This window comes from Triticum dicoccoides, chromosome 2B (genome assembly GCF_002162155.2).
Source record: "Triticum dicoccoides isolate Atlit2015 ecotype Zavitan chromosome 2B, WEW_v2.0, whole genome shotgun sequence".
In the NCBI taxonomy this organism is placed as follows: domain Eukaryota; kingdom Viridiplantae; phylum Streptophyta; class Magnoliopsida; order Poales; family Poaceae; genus Triticum; species Triticum dicoccoides.
The window spans coordinates 497,941,638-497,959,492 of NC_041383.1; positions in this window are offsets into that span (position 1 = coordinate 497,941,638).

Below are 17,855 nucleotides of genomic sequence, written 5' to 3' on the forward strand. Positions count from 1 at the left end.
GTAAAATTGTGTCTATCATAGCTTGCCACAGAACTAGTTAAGGCTTGCTAAACATTTAACGGTTTAAAACTAAGTAAAAAATAAGAACCATTTTGCCGCCTCCTTCATTCCGCTCCGGCCACAACTCGTCTGCCATTGTGCCACCACCACTACTCCACTCCTGCGACCAACTACCTCCAACGATGACTGCCGCTCAGCGCCTACCGGGTCTCCGTTCGTGTTCTTGAAGTAGCGGCAGTATCAGCCGACCACATCACTTGTTCATCTTTAAAAAGCAGCAACCATCTTTTATCTGAATGAATGGAATTCTCATTCTGGACTTACGAGTGCTTCATCGTCTCCTCACGTGCAGTGCCCGGACGCTGTGATCTCCATGAGCAACAGTGCTACCGTGGACGATAGATTGGCTGTGACCACGACTCATGAATCGGCTATTACCCGTATCTTCCCTGGTCAAAGCTTTTATTTTCTTGGGATACGAGTTCTGGGCGAGAGAGGTTACACCCATGGCGGATCTAACTTGGAAATCACGTGCGCCATCACAATGCAAATTCTTTGACTGGCTTGCCTTACGGGATCGATGCTGGATGTCTGATCGACTAGCACGGCGAGGGCTACCACACCAGGATGTGTGTCCTTTTTGTGACCAAGAGCAGGAAACAATCAACCACTTACTACTCACGTGCGTATTTTCCAGGACGGTCTGGAAGTTGATTTGCGAGGCTTTTGGGCGGCCAGACTGGGTGCCGACGCAGCAGGACATCCTTGCACCTTGGCTATGCAACAAACGTGTACTGAACGACATGAGCATGACGGATCTGCGTACTATTCTAGGACTAACAATGTGGGAACTATGGAAGCATAGGAATGCCATTGTTTTTGACGGGGCACAACCCTCGTGTGAGGTGTTGCTACGTAGAATTAGGCTTGAGAGCTTAGTGTGGGTGTCGGCAGGCCTACTAAAAGGGGATGTTAGCCCCTTCTTTAGTTGGCTGGCACGGTGGGATAGGCGTGAGGAGTAGCGTGCTTTAAACCTTATACTATGGTGGAGGCATTCTTTTGCCCTTCTTCTTTAATATATGACATGCACACTCGTGCATATTCGAGAAAAAAAAATCTTATGAAGAAATTGGTTGTGTTCCTTTGCTCTTCTTCCCGTGTGAGTGTGAGTTGTGTACAAAAAGGAGTAACTTGAAATATTGGATGCATGATGGTTAAAATATTGCTAGCTCTTGTTGTCCGATCGCTGCTCTCTGCTGTTGCTGACCATTGTTGGCTACTGATGTTGCGCTCTGTCGTTGCCCGACGCCACCGCCGCTTTCTAACTTATCGGTACACTGGTGCTACAGTTCAACATGACTGCTAGAGAGATTAGGTGTTGCTGCTATCCGTGGTTGACGAAATGAGAAGAGAGAGAGAGCGCGTGAGGATAGGATATAGAAGTGTGTGGTAGGAAAGAAATTGTCTATTTTATTGAAAAAACGTATTTCTTTCTCTAGCACATCTTAGTGCGTGTTTTTTTTTCAAAATGTCATTAGTGTGTTTTCTGTACGAATCATAGACTATGCTTTTCTGGCGCTTTTTTTGTTCGGTTGTTTCTGTATTCGGCTTATAAAAAACATGATTTATGTCCGCCGAGAAAATTTTGAGAAGTCCAAATTGTATAAAAAATAATGTTTAAATTGTAAAACAGAAACATATTTTCCTGTTTCTAAAAGTTGAAACAAAGAGGTTCAAATTAAAAAGTAAAAATAGAACAATTTGACATTTATAAAAAATAATATTTTTCCCATTTCTAACAACAAAACCAAGTAATTAAATTAAAAGAAAGTTAGGAATTCAATGTTTTTTTATAAATTGAATTTTCCCGTTCTACAAAAACACCTAGAGGTTCAAATTTAAATAATTGGGAAGTTCAATGTTTATTACAATACCAAGAAGGTCAAATTGAAAAAACCGAGCAGTTCAAAAAGTTTATAAAAATGTATTTTCCCTCTTTTAAAAATAAGATGTAGAAGTTGAACTTTAAATAATTGAGCAGCTCTATATTTGTTACATAACTAGGACTTTTCCCGTTACTAATGAATAACACCAAGAAGTTCAAAATTAAAAAAAATATGAAGCTGTTTGATTAAAACCAAGAAGTTTAATTTTTAAAAATGGAGTAGTTCAATGTATATAAAAATCCAAAGTTTTCACATTACTAGAGAATAAAACCAAGAAGTTCAATTGCAAAAAGCGGAGCAGTTTAATATTTATTTGAAAAATCAGATTTATCTAGTTACAAAAGAATAAAACCAATAAGTTCAATTTAAAATAACAAAGAAGTTTAGTGTTTCTAAGAAAACTCCAATTTTCACATTTCTAAAAAAAACACAAAGAAGTTTAACTACTTATATTTCTTAGAACATGATACTCATGTCCACATCTTTCCAACAATATATCGCAAGCCCCATTTGAACAATGTTCGTGGAAGTTTAACCTAGCATTGTGGGAAGTTCAACTACTACCGATGGGACAAGTCAGGTAAAAATAGGGCCACTGACCCGTGATCAAAGTAGGGCCACTAATGGAATAGTAGCATACCTATTCTAAGCATTTAGGATAGCAGGTAAAAGTATCAACAAAAGTAGCAAGGACAGGATATGCAGTAGTATAGGATGAACCGATAATATAGTAATAGCATCACTACTCTAATGCAAGCAGTAGAGGGAAGAGTATGCGGTATCGGAAGGATCAAGGGGGTTTTGCTTACCTAGAAGCTCTGCCGAGAAGGAGGGGTCATCGATACCGTAGTCATACTGGGGGTCGCCGGCAGCCTCAGGGTCTACCGGAGAGAAGAGGGGGAAGAAACAATAAATATAAAGCAAACAGATGCATCACGATGCATGCCATGGCAGTATGCAGTGCTAGGGTGACCTATCCCAGTGCTACACGATACAGACGAAGAGGGAAAACATCCGGGAATGTTTTCCTAGAGTTTGGCATTTTTCATACAGTTGAAACAAAGGGGAAGGATCCATGTTCATCATGCTAGAGGCATGCGATAGATGAACGGGCCGCATATTCGGAATCGTCACATTTTTCTTAGCAACTTTCATATATAAATCTTTTCCATCCGAGTTACAGTTTATCTTCTATTAATTTTCAAAGTTTTATTAATATTCTGAAATTGCTTTAATTATTTAATACAAATTTGAATAGTGCAATTTCTTTTTATACCCAGACTGAGCCAGCCAAAGTCACTGATTGGTGGGCCCAGTCAACGTTGGCTATGCAGCGGTCAAAGCTGACATGTGGGCTAGCCGAGTTTATTATTAAACCTAAACAAAACTCCTAATTGGTTTAATTAATGGATGGGACCCCCTGTCAGTGAACCAGAGGGGTTGTTAGTGGCTAACTAAGCCGCCACGTCAGCACATCACAGTGGCTAACCACCGGCACTAAAACAGGGGCGGCGGAGCTCGTCGCCCGGCCAATTACAGCGACGACTGGAGCTGTGGGTGGGCTCGACAGACGCAGCGCGACGAGGCGCACCGGACGGTGGCCGTGGGGCTGTCGGAGGCGGGCTATAGGGGCGCCGACACCGAGCGGAGCAGCGTCGGGGCTCGGCCTCGCAGCGGGCGCGGGGAGCATGACGGGCACGCACGCGTGGCTCGCTCGGGCGCTTGCAGGGGCGAGGCAGGGCGCGGGAGCGTAGGGGGTTAGCTCGAGCGGTAGCAGTGGCGATGGCTGAGCGGCGGCGGCGGCGGGCGGAGCAGCGGGCAAAGCCACAGCGGGGCAACAAACCAAAGCAGCGGCGGCAGGCACGCACGAGGTAAGGCACCGGCCTGGGGAGAGGTATAGGCACGCGTGGTCGTGTGGCTGGGCGAGCCAGCGCGCGGGCTAGCAGGCACAGGCGCGCCGGGGCGCGGCGGATGAGCGGGCGCGCGAGCAGGAACATGGGGAGCGCTGGCTAGCGGGCATGGCGTGGGAACATCACTAGGGACGGCCAAAGAGAGAGGGGAAGGGGGAATCCGGTGTGGTGGCTCAATGAGAGACGCGTAGGAGGCTCAAGGGAGCCAGGGGTGTCGGCATCGACGGAATTGAGCGGCGTGGTGGCTTGGTCGTGGCTGGAGAAGGCGGGGCGATGGCGGTGAATCGATGCGGCTCCGGTCTGGTTCGTTGACGTAGCCAACAGAGACGACGGCGACGCACTTGCTGGACTTCTCCGCGTGACCCCGGGCCTGCTTCGGTGCACGACAGTGTCGACGGCGTGGAGAAGGACGCGCTCGGGCAGGCAAACAGAGAGGGAAAGGGTGATGGGGCGAAAGAGAGGGGGAGACTAAGGGCTAGGGTTTCTCCGTGGAGGTCGTCGACAACCTAGTAGACGTCGGCAGGGAGTGGATGGCCTTCGTGTGGCAATCGGTGGCATGGACGTGCGCGGGGCAGCCAGCGCGCCCCTATTGAAGAACAGGGGGCTCGAAGAAGGCACTGATGGGCTGGGCTATGCACTGGGCCTTTGCACTTTGCACTTAGGCCCAGTGCACAATGGGTTTTCTCTTTTTTTTCTTTGTTCTTTTCTTTTATTTATTTCTATTTTCTATTTATTTATAAAAAATAGTTTTATTTAAAATGAAGCTTGCACGATAAGTAGAAATGCAATTTATGCCACTGCCTAAAAAAAGTTTGGCATTAGAATAGTTTGTATTTTCATAAATTATAAAGGCTTTTAAATAATGTTTTGGCCCCTGTTTTAATTTATTTTAGGGCATTAAACCATTCTGTAAAATGTTGGTTTCTCCATTATAATTAAGTATGGATTATTTGAGCATTAAGAACATTTCAGTTTTCATGTTTGAAGAAATAATTTACTGGACTTAATTTTAAATTTGAAAATAGCTTTGATTTTTATCAAGTGCCAATTTGGTTTAGTTAAAATTGATGACATGGCACCATTAGTGTGAGGTCACTGTAGCATTGCACTAGGGGTGTTACAAACATAACATCAGGTTAAATGTTTGGAACATGGTAACACGCCGGATATACTGAAAGTAGACATGGAGATGCTCAAAATTCATATATAAAGTTATTCCATATGAAGCATGGTTGATTTATGATGCATTTTACAAAATGCAAAGTTTTATTGACATCCACTGACTTGGTGAAATTAGCATGTCAATCCGGCAGAACATTGCCTTAGGTACTTTAGTGTCTCAAAACATAGTGATGCAAATATTTTGTATGAAAATAACATGCACTTAAAGTAGACATAAAATTTTCCAACTTTCATAATCAGACCATATTCATATGTTGTCAGGATTAATTATTATGGATCTTACAAAATGCAACTTTATGTAACCGAAGTTCTTTTATATCATGTTAGTCACTTAGATGCAAGAAATGAACATGTTAAAGATGATTAACATGGCAAGCATAGGCGTGGCGTGAAAGTACACATTATCAGTGCAATACTCATGCAGGATGCAAATGCATAAGAGCTATAGGTCAATGGCTATCATCATGCCAAGTTTTTAACATTTAACAGATTCTGTCAGTTATATTATGATGCACTTCTGTGTTTTCATCAAGCAAATTGATTCTAACATAGATGAAAATGCTACCATTTCGTAGAACACATAAAAATGCACAACATTTATATGAGGAACATTTTCATCGGATGCACGGATTAAAAGTTATAACGGTTTTAATATAAAATAATGCAACTCCTTTCACCTAGACGCTGCACAACTAGGAGTGAGTCCCAGGAGCCATGCTGGCCAGAAGTGTAGCGCTTATCAGTCACGCGCTACTTATGTAGTGCAGCGCTAACTTGTCGAACGCCACACAAAAGAATTAGCTGGCTGAAATTGCTTCGCCTACAGTTTAGTTTGTGAAATAATTGCTCCTTAAGGGCAGTTTTCTCCATTTCGCCCACACATCGTGATTGCTCCCATCGATCGGGACGTGTAGTTCGATGATGACAATGATCCATCATAATACTATTATATGTGTGATGGCACTGACACGTGCAGGTGAACCATAATTTAGAAACACAGGCCGGTGTGATCCCCCGTGACCAACGATGTTCCAGTTCAACCACCCCGGCCGCCCGGCCGGTCACGACATCGCACCTAGCACCTGAATGCATATATCGTAATTGACCTCGTTCCATCTGCGAACGAATCTGTGGTTGCATGGTTAAAGAGACTGTGATATTCAACAGCAAAATTCTTCTGCAACATGGACTTCCAAGTCCGAACCGATCATCAGCTCATGGCTTTGGATTGCAGGGCCTTGCCGCAGCCGGCGAGCGCCTACGTCCCCGCCGTCGAGGCGGCGAGGCCGTGGTTGGGGCACTGCGGTGCTAATTCGTCTACGGAAGGAAAGGACAAACTGCAGGGGAGCGCCGCGGAGGTGGATGTGCCGCTGGTGTGGGACGACGAGGGGAGGATGAACCAGGAGCTGAATCGATGCGGTGCTAAAGTGTACACGCACAGGCACAGCGCGAGGCGATGAAGGAGGCATGGATCGATCATTTTCTTGTTTGCTTCGTGCACGCAGCACCGAGCGCTGGCCGGTGCCCGCTGGGCTGCATTTTGTTTCCGCTGAATCCCTTTTTCACGGAGCGATCGGTCTAGTCGATCGATCATTCGGGATGTAATTTTTTTTCGAAAGGATGGAGGATTTTAATTATACAAGTAACAGATGTTTTCCATGATCTCTAACAGATTTCATTGTATCCGAGGAAGATGAAAGATCACATTTGTCATGCGCTAAGCAAGAGTCCTTCAAAAGAATTGGAGCCCCTACGTCACACGCGCCTGAATTGTTTTGTGGTTTCAGTCAATTTTTTCGGATTTGCATCCAAAGACTGAAACAAAAGCTTAGAACATCTTCAATAGATGATGTATGTTTTGGTGGTCCAAACCGGCAATGGTTCAAATTTGAAGAACCAAAAAATGCTTTTTTACATCTTCGAAAAAGGCTCGACTCCAACAAATGGTCCAAAAAGTAGATTAAAAAAATAGCAACTCTAGCAGATGGTCCAAAACGAAGATGTATTTTGAAAACGACCAACTACTACTTCATCTCAACATACTTCAAACATGAAATTCAGCATAGTTCAAACATAGATTACATAAATTTAAATTAGTAGAACTACTCATCATCCGAGGGCATCCAGTACGACTCTTCGGAGTCATCCGAGAGCCCCCAGAACTCCTCGTCCTCTTACTCCGACGATGACTCGATGGGGATCACCGTCGAGGGGCCGGCCTCGTCCTCCTTCTTCACCTCCTGCTTCTTCTTCTTCTCCTCGGCATCACGCTTCCAGTAGAACTCCTGCTCGGCCTGGACGTACTCGAGATGCTCCCGCGCAAACTGAGCCATCGTCGCCTCGTCCCTCTCGCCGGGAGTGAGGACAACCGCCGGTCTCTTCTTCTTATTATTCTTCGCCGTCATCTCCTCCATCCGAAAGCCCTGTGGCACGAGCCACTCTGCCTCCACCCAGATCTCGATCTCGGGGAAGTTGAGGTCCATCTTCGGCCGTCCGGTACGCCACACCGCCACATCATAGGCATGCGCGGCCTCGTCGACGGTGGGATACGTGCTGAGCCACCAACACTGCCCGGCGCGCGTCGGAGAACTCCACTCCGAAGTTTCCGGAGAGCTTCGCCCTCACGCCGAAGAAACCCGACTTGCCATTCGGCGTCTTCTTCGGCGCCATCGGGGAGCGGGCGGCGGTCGATCGGGGAGCGGGGCAGCGCGGAGGCGTGCGGTGCCAGGCAGAGGAGGAAGGAGCGGGGCGACGCGGAGGCATGCGGTGCCAGGCGGAGGCGGAAGGAGCGGGGCGGCGGCGTGCAGCGCATGACGGAGGCGGACGGAGCGAGATGGCGGTGTGCGGTGCAGGTGGAGACGGGCGGAGGCCGGAGCGGAGGCGGAGGCCGGAGCGGAGGTGGAGGCGGCCGGAGAGGAGGGCAGACGCGATGCGGCGGCGCGGGGGGCTGGATCTACGACGGGGCGGCGTCGGGGAGAGCTGTGGTGGGGCGGCGGCCGAGCGGGGAGCTGCGGCGGGGCGGCGGCGGGCGGGAGGAAGAAGGGGGAAAGGAAGTGAAGAGCAGTTGGGGATTGGCGCGCTGCCGCAATTTTTACATCTCCTGCCTCCGGAGATGTAAATTTGCACCGTGAGATGTTGAATTTTACATCTCCAGGAGGCGGTGGTCTATTTTTTTACATATAGACCGTCTATTGGAGCAGCATTTTCTGCTCTCGAAGCTTCAAAAGTTAGGTATTTTTACATATGGACCGTCTATTGGAGATGCTTTTATAGTTGGGTTGGCTGAAAGTTCTTTTTGAGAGGGAGAAGGGGGGCTTAAAGTTTTGTTAACATAGTAAAATCGCAGATGCTTAGACACACGCATATACACATCGTAAAAAATCTAGACACACTACATTATGGAAGAGGGAGAGTAATAGAGCCGAGAGCAACTAGTTAACGAGCGCTCCTTCAGGAGCCTCACAATGATCAGCGCCACTTGGCGCGCTCTCAGCGACCCCGACACTTGGCGCGCTCTGGGCGCTCCCACCGGATTTTATTTTTTCGCACGCGTTTTCGGCTTTTTAAACTGTTTTTTTGTTTTTTTCGACGTTTCGGTTTTCCACCGGTCTACCTTAACTTTTGGACCCAAAAAAATTTGCGCGAAAAAACCCGTTTTTTTTCTTTCGCGAGAGTCATGTTTTGCTTGCGCGAGAGGCACGGTTTTGCTTTTGCGAGAGTCACGGCCGTGCCTCTCAGAAACAGAAAAAAAATGTGTTTTTTGTTTTTTCTTCTTCCGTGAGAGGCACGGTTTTTCTTCCGAGAGAGGCACGGATGTGCTTTCGCGAAAGGCATGGCCGTGCCTCTCGAAAACGAAAAAAAAAACGTGTTTTCTGTTTTTTTTCCTTCCGCGAGAGGCACGTCCATGCCTCTTGGAAACGGGGAAAAACGCGTTTTTTTCTTTTTTTTCTTTTATGAGAGACATGGTTTTGCTTGGGAGGCATGGTTGTACTTTCACGAGAGGCACGGCCGTGCCTCCTCGAAAACGAAAAAAAAATGTGTTTTCTCTTTTTTATTTCTTTTCACGAGAGGCACGGTTTTACTTCCGCGAGAGTCATGGTTGTGATTTCGCGAGAGGGACGGACGTGCCTCTTTCGGAAAGGGAAAAAACCGGTGCTCCTGGTTCGGGTTTTTGTCTGATTTTTTCGCCCGGCTTATTTCGTGAAGAAAAAGTTCGTCAAAATCTATCAACATGGGATCTAGTTTTGAAGATCTCGACATGATTAATCTAACGTTGAAAACGGTTCGAGATTTGGACGCACGGTTTAAGAGCTAAAACATTTTGAATAAACGAATCTATGAAAAAAGGGAAACTCTCATATTGCGACAAACGGCGCACATACGTTGCGCCATTCGTCATATGCACCACTTGTCGCAACCTGAGAAGGTGGGAGTGATCTTTGCAACGAGTACTTCTTAACTAGTGATTTCGAATAGAGTTCGCCAATCCATCTGTTTGGCAAAAGGACCCATCAACGGACACATCACCCAAGCCCAACCGTGGGTGCGGCCGAGGTTGTGGTTGGTGCACCGGTGGTTGGTGCTCCACAAACATAGGCGACTTCAGAATTTCCTAACGAACGCTCACTGCGTCGAATTGTCGAGGCTTCGTACAAAGAGGCGAGCGACTAGCCATCAAGATGGGCCAGCCCAATTAGGAGATAGCGCACGCGCTACAGCGTCCGGTTTTGGGAACCTTCCAGAAGGTTCTTGAACCGGGTTTTCACTGTGTTTTTTTGTTTGCTTTGTCTTTGTTGTTTTTTCTTTTTTTTCTTTTTCTTTCTTCGTTTTCTGTTTCTTTATTTCATATTTCAATTCCTTTTTCTTCTCTATTTATTTTCTTTTTGTTCACGTTTCAAATTATGTTTGGGAGTTGCAAAAAATCTTTCCATTTCAAATTTTTTTCACCAAATTCAAAAAAATGGTCATGTTTTCAAATTTTGTTGCGAGTTTCCATAAATATTTCCATTTAAATAATTGTTCACAGATTACAAAAAATGTTCATGTTTCAATTTTTGTTCGAGGGTTTCAAAAAATGTACGCAAGTTTTATAAACTGTTCATGTGTTCAAGTTTTGTTTGGGAGTTAGAAAAAACGTTCGAGTATTCAAAATTTGTTTTTGAATTTGAAAAATGTTCGGGTTTTCAAAAAAACTTTCACATTATTTTTGGGAGATTTAACAAAAATGTTCCCATTTTCAAAAATTGTTTGCATTTTTAGAATTGTTGAGTTTTTTCAAATTTTATTCACAATTTCTAAAAGTGTTCACTGTTTGATACAAACTTCACGTTTTTTTAATCAAAAATAGCTTTTCTCGTACAAATTTTTAAAAACAAGAACATATTTTTTTGGAACATCTGAACAAAATGAAATAAACAGGAACATTTTTTTAACTTCAGAACATTTTTTGAAATTTCAAACAAATTTTGAAGTTCAGCGGACAAAATGTTTGCATATTTTAAAAAATGTTCTTCTTTCAAAAAATGTTCATAAATTGAAAAACAATCTTGTTTCAAAATATGTTCTTAGTTGTTAAAAAATAACCGCCTTTCAAAATATGTTTATAAATTCAAAAAATGTTCCGCTTTTGAATTTATGTTCACAAATTCCATTAATGATCATAATGTTCGCTTTTTTATAAATTTTATTCAGAGTTTTGATTTTTTGTTCACAGATGCAAAAAATGTTTCCTTCTGTCAAAAATGTTTTTGTTTTTGTTCATTTTTCGAACATTTGCTCATAAATTCGAAAAAAAACCTCTTTTTATATTTATTTTCAAATTAAAAAAATGTTCGTGTTTGTCAAAAAAATGAAATTGAAAAAAATGTTCCCATTTTCCAAAATTTGTTCACAAATTCACACATTCTTTCCATTTTGAAATTTGGTTAGAAATCCAAAAATTGGGAAAAAATTTCAATACTTGTCCGTATGTTTTGACATTTGTTCAGAATTTCTTTTATAGGTATTCAGATTTTTATTTAAATGTTCAACAAAATATATTTTTTATCTGTCGGTATTCTTAGTGCTAAAAGATTCGCATTGCATATTTAACCGTAGTGCTGATCAGGTCCGGTGGTTAGGTACCATCTCTATTAGCGCTGGGTCGCGAGGTCTACTCTTTTTTGCGTTGCATTTGGGTCGGCCCAGACGAAGCCTAACCTGTCGAAGCCCCGTCAATCTGCCGCAGAATGCAGCAGATAGGAGGTCCGACTTCCCCTTGATTGTCTCCTCAACAGAGAGATGCTGGACTTGGAGTAACGAATTGAGATAGCCACCTGAGAACAACCAAGAAACTTTTATTGGAAGGATCGGTTTGCCATGAGAAATCTCGTTCTGAAGATGCCAAATTCGCCATTGGAGCAGCAGGAGCATGTCCCACGTCCTTTTAGGCAGATCGGTAAGTAGGTGCTGAAGCCATCCATCATGTGTTCACTGGACATACTACCAGTACTGGTATTACCCAATCCACTAGCTAGAACTTTGTCCTTTATGCATGCGCACACACTATATATGACAATCGTTGTATAATCATCACAATGTATATTTTTTTAGGGGTCTCACAATGTATATATTGACACGTATATTTACTTGCACACACGTACGTTGTAATTATACAGACTAATGGAAGGAGAAAATAGGGAAGTAAACATGGATTCTAGTCTTTTGTTTTTAGCAACCATTATGCTAATTATTTTAATTTTAATCACACGATAAATTACTTTGACCATATCAGATTTCTACAATTACTATGGACTATAAGGTGTGGAATTAAGATCAGCACAATGACCTTGTTAAACAAAATTTGTTGCAGTAAAGCACTAAAACTAATTCAAAAAATACCCCTTCAAAAAAGATACAGAAATACAATAATAGAAATAAAAATAGATTTTTTTCTAAGAAGAAATGAATTAAGGGCATTGGTATTACCCTAAATAAGAAAGAAAATGAAAAGGGAAATTCATATTGTGAATGTCCATATTCTTTTCTATAAGCTTGGTCAAACTTCATAAAGTTTGAATTATGATAAAACTAATATGTGTAGTAAAAAGAAACATGAGGAGTGTTATGCAAATATGGCTAACATTAACAATCATAGAGACTTGTGTCAACTTTTTTTCTTATATGGAGGAATCAAAATGTATTTCCCCGCAAAAAATTGTATTAAAAGCTTACATACAAAGTATGCAAAACTTGCACAATTCGGTAGTGTGGAAGAACAAATGTAACAGCGTAAATTAAATAATAATCATGACTCAAAATAGGTCGACACAAAAAAAAATTTGAATTCCACCTTGATTTCTAACAAAACTGAAGTTGTGTCACATGGTTGACTATTAGGTGCAGGGTGGGGACGACTGATGGCTCCCCCCTTCTCCTCCCGCCTCCCCCTCCGGCGGCACTCCCCCCCCCTCCGGCGGCACTCCCCCCTCGCCTGGCCCTCTCTCCCTGGGCCATGCTCCTCCTGCCGTGTCGCCCCCCTCCACTCCTTCTTCTCGACCCTCTTCTCCTGGCTCGCGGCCCCGCAACAAGTTTTGGGCGCTGGCCGACGACGATGATGACTCTGACTCTGAGCCTGAACCCGTGCTCTGCTCCCCGGGTCTCCTTCGTGGTGCCGCGGCGAGGGTGGAGGTGGTGGCGCCGGTGCGGATTCGGCCTTCTCCTCCTCGTCGGATGGATCTGGTTGGGTCCATGTAGGTCATCGTTGGAGGGCGTCGCGGGCGGTGCCTGCGCCCTCGCCGGACCATGGGGTGCTGGGGGCGAGGCCTGGTTTGAGTGGCTCCATGGTGGGTGTGTCCTGTTCCCCGTCGCCCGTGTCACCGGTGGTGGGATCTGCGGCGGGGCTGCGTCCGCGGACGGCGGCGGCGGTGGCCTCGTTGCCAACCCTAGATCAGGTGTCCGGCCAGACGGCTTGTGGGCCTCTAGTGTGGGCCTCCCCAACCCCTCCTGGGCCTATTGGGCCGCCCCCTATCTCCTCGTGTGTTGCCTTCCCCCCGTTACCGGTTCTGGGCCTTGGACCGCGGTCGGCCCAACCTCAGCCCTCCCAATTTGACCCGACCTTCTTAGGTGACCCCGGCCTCACTCAATCTGGCTATTTATGGGTCTGCAAGGGTTCACTTCCTCCTTCCTAGGGTTTACTGCTTCTTCTTCTGACGTTCGTCGCCTCCGCTTCCCCATCCGCCATTTTCGTAGATCTCCTCCTCCCCCTCTCCCACTCTTTTGCGGCCGCGCTCTCAATGGATCGGTCGCATGGCCCGTCGAGTGAGGCCGTCTCTGGCCAAAAGCGGCGGCTGATACATGCATCATGCTTTTATATCGATATTTATTGCATTATGGGCTGTTACTACACATTATGTCACAATACTTATGCCTTTTTCTCTTATTTTACAAGGTTTACATGAAGAGGGAGAATGCCAGCAGCTGGGATTCTGGGCTGGAAAAGGAGCAAATATTAGAGACCTATTGTACACAACTCTAAAAGTCCTGAAACTCCAGGAAAGTTAGTTTTGGAATATATTAAAAATATTGAGCGAAGAAAGCACCAAAGGGGGGGCACCCACTGTCCACGAGGGTGGGGGCGCGCCCTGATACGTCCATTTTGTATCATGCTTTTATATCGATATTTATTGCATTATGGGCTGTTATTACACGTTATTTCATAATACTTATGGCTATTCTCTCTTATTTTACAACATGAAGAGGGAGAATGCCGGCAACTGGGATTCTGGGCTGGAAAGGAGCAAATAGTGGAAACCTATTCTGCACAACTCCAAAAGTCCTGAAACTCCATGAAAGTCATTTTTGTAATTAATAAGAATTATTGAGCGAAAGAAGTACCAGAGGAGGCCCACACCCTGGCCACGAGGGTGGGGGCGCGCCCACCCCTACTGGGCGCGCCCCCTGCCTCGTGGGCCCCCTGGTGGCCCTCCGGTGCCCATCTTCTGCTATATGAAGTCTTTTACCCTGGAAAAAATCATAAGCAAACTTACGGGACGAAACTCCACCGCCACGAGGCGGAACCTTGGCGGAACCAATCTAGGGCTCCGACGGAGCTGTTCTGCCAGGGAAACTTCCCTCCGGGAGGGGGAAATCATCACCATCATCATCACCAACGATCCTCTCATCGGGAGGGGTCAATCTCCATCAACATCTTCACCAGCACCATCTCCTCTCAAACCCTAGTTCATCTCTTGTATCCAATCTTTGTACCAAAACCTCAGATTGGTACCTGTGGGGTGCTAGTAGTGTTGATTAGTCCTTGTAGTTGATGCTAGTTGGTTTATCCGGTGGAAGATCATATGTTCAGATCCTTAATGCATATTAATACTCCTCTGATCATGAACATGAATATGCTTTGTGAGTAGTTACGTTTGTTCCTGAGGACATGGGTGAAGTCTTGCTATTAGTAGTCATGTAAATTTGGTATTCATTCGATATTTTCATGAGATGTATGTTGTCTCTCCTCTAGTGGTGTTATGCGAACGTCAACTACATGACACTTCACCATTATTTGGGCCTAGAGGAACGCATTGGGAAGTAATAAGTAGATGATGGGTTGCTAGAGTGACAGAAGCTTAAACTCTAGTTTATGTGTTGCTTCGTAAGGGGCTGATTTGGATCCACTTGTTTCATGCTATGATTAGGTTTACCTTAATACTTCTTTTGTAGTTGCAGATGCTTGCAATAGGGGTTAATCATAAGTGGGATGCTTGTCCAAGAAAGGGCAGCACCCAAGCACCGGTCCACCCACATATCAAATTATCAAAGTAACGAATGTGAATCATATGAGCGTGATGAAAACTAGCTTGACGATAATTCCCATGTGTCCTCGGGAGCGCTTTTCTCATTATAAGAACTTGTCCAAGCTTGTCCTTTGCTACAAAAAGGATTGGGCCACCTTGCTGCACCTTATTTACTTTCATTGCTAGTTACCCGTTACAAATTATCTTATCACAAAACTATCTGTTACCTACAATTTCAGTGCTTGCAGAAAATACTTTACTGAAAACCGCTTGTCATTTCCTTATGCTCCTCGTTGGGTTCGACACTCTTACTTATCGAAAGGACTACGATAGATCCCCTATACTTGTGGGTCATCAAGACTCTTTTCTGGCGCCATTGCCGGGGAGTGAAGCGCCTTTGGTGAGTGGAACTTGTTAAGGAAACATTTATATAGTGTGCTGAAATTTATTGTCACTTGTTACTACGGAAACTAATCCTTTGAGGGGCTTGTTCGGGGCATCTTCGCCCCGACCAGTAGAGCAAAGAGTTGCTCCCAACCTACTGAACCTACTGAAAATGTTTACTTTGAAATTCCTTCGGGTATGATAGACAAACTGCTAGCTAATCCCTTTGCAGGAGATGGAACATTGCATCCCGATTTACACCTTATCTATGTGGATGAAGTTTGTGGATTATTTAAGTTTGCAGGTATGCCTTATGGTGTTGTCAAGAGGAAGGTATTCCCTTTATATTTGAAGGGAGATGCATTGACATGGTATAGGCTATGTGATGATACGGGATCTTGGGACTATAAACGATTGAAATTGGAATTTCACCAGAAGTTCTATCCTATGCATCTTGTTCATTATGATCGTAATTACATACATTTCTGGCCTCGCGAAGGAGAAAGCATCGCTCAAGCTTGGGGGGAGGCTTAAGTCAATGTTATATTCATGCCCCAATCATGAGCTCTCAAGAGAAATGATTATTCAAAAAAATTATGCTAGGCTTTCTCTCAATGATCGCACCATGCTCGATAGTTCTTGTGTTGGTTCTTATATGCCGAAGACTATTGAATTCAAGTGTGACTTATTGGAAAGAATTAAACGCAACTTTGAAGATTGGGGTTCATGGTAAGGAGTCAGGTATGACACTTAAGTTTGATTGTGTTAAGTCTTTTATGGATACCGATGCTTTTTGTGGATTTAGCACTAAATATGGACTTGACTCTGAGATAGTAGCTTCTTTCTGTGAATCATTTTCTACTCATGTTGATCTCCCTAAGGAGAAGTGGTTTAAATATAATCCTCCCACTGAAGTAAAAGTAGTTGCACCTATTACAGTTAAAGAAAAGATTATTACTTATAATGATCCTATTGTTCATACCACTTATGTTGAGAAACCACCTTCCCCTGTTAGGATAAAGGGTCAAGCTAAAGCTTCAACTTTGGTTCGTAAAAGTAATACTAGAACATATACACCCCCTGAGCAAGTTAAAGTTGAACCTAGTATTGCTATGGTTAAAGATCTCTTGGCTGATAATATAGATGGGCATGTTATTTACTTCTATGAGGAAGCTGCTAATATTGCTAGACCCGATGCTAAGATACATAGACCTGTTGTAGGCATGCCTGTTATTTCTGTTAAAATAGGAGATCATTGTTATCATGGCTTATGTGATATGGGTGCTAGTGCTAGTGCAATACCTATTTCCTTATATAAAGAAATTATGCATGATATTGCACCTGCTGAGATAGAAGATATTGATGTTACAATTAAGCTTGCCAATAGAGATACTATGTCACCAATTGGGATTGTCAGAGATGTTGAAGTCTTGTGTGGGAAAGTTAAATATCCTGCTGATTTTCTTGTTCTTGGCTCCCCACAAGATAGCTTTTGTCCCATTATATTTGGTAGACCCTTCTTGAATACTGTTAATGCTAAGATTGATTGTGAAAAGGATGTTGTTACAATTGGATTGGGGGATATGAAACATGAGTTTAATTTTGCTAAGTTCAGTAGACAACCCCATGATAAAGAATTGCCTAGTAAGGATGAAATTATTGGTCTTGCTTCTATTGCCGTGCCTCCTACTGATCCTTTAGAACAATACTTGCTAGACCATGAAAATGATATGTTTATGAATGAAAGAAGGGAGATAGATGAAGTATTCTTTAAACAGGGGCTTATTTTGAAACACAACTTACCTGTTGAAATCCTAGGGGATCCCCCTCCACCCAAGGATGATCCCGTATTTGAGCTTAAACCATTACCTGATACTCTTAAATATGCTTATCTTGATGAAAATAAGATATATCCTGTTATTATTAGTGCTAACCTTTTAGAGCAGGAAGAGGAAAGATTATTGAAAACTCTAAAGAAGCACCGTGCTGCTATTGGATATACTCTTGATGATCTTAAGGGCATTAGTCCCACTCTATGCCAACACAAAATTAAATTGGACGCAGACGCCAAACCAGTTAGAGATCATCAACAACGGTTAAATCCTAAGATGAAAGAAGTGGTAAGGAAGGAAATACTAAAGCTCCTTGAGGCAGGTATAATTTATCTTGTTACTGATAGTGAGTGGGTAAGTCCTGTCCATTGTGTCCCTAAGAAGGGAGGTATTACTGTAGTTCCTAATGATAAAGATGAATTGATCCCGCAAAGAATTATTACAGGTTATAGGATGGTAATTGATTTCCGTAAATTAAATAAAGCTACTAAGAAAGATCATTACCCTTTACCTTTTATTGATCAAATGCTAGAAAGACTATCCAAACATACACATTTCTGCTTTCTAGATGGTTATTCTGGTTTCTCTCAAATACCTGTGTCAGCAGACGATCAAGCAAAGACTACTTTTACTTGCCCTTTCGGTACTTTTTATTATAGACGTATGCCTTTTGGTTTATGTAATGCACCTGCTACCTTTCAAAGATGCATGATGGCTATATTCTCTGACTTTTGTGAAAAGATTTGTGAGGTATTCATGGATGATTTCTCCATTTATGGATCCTCCTTTGATGATTTCTTGAGCAACCTTGATCGAGTTTTG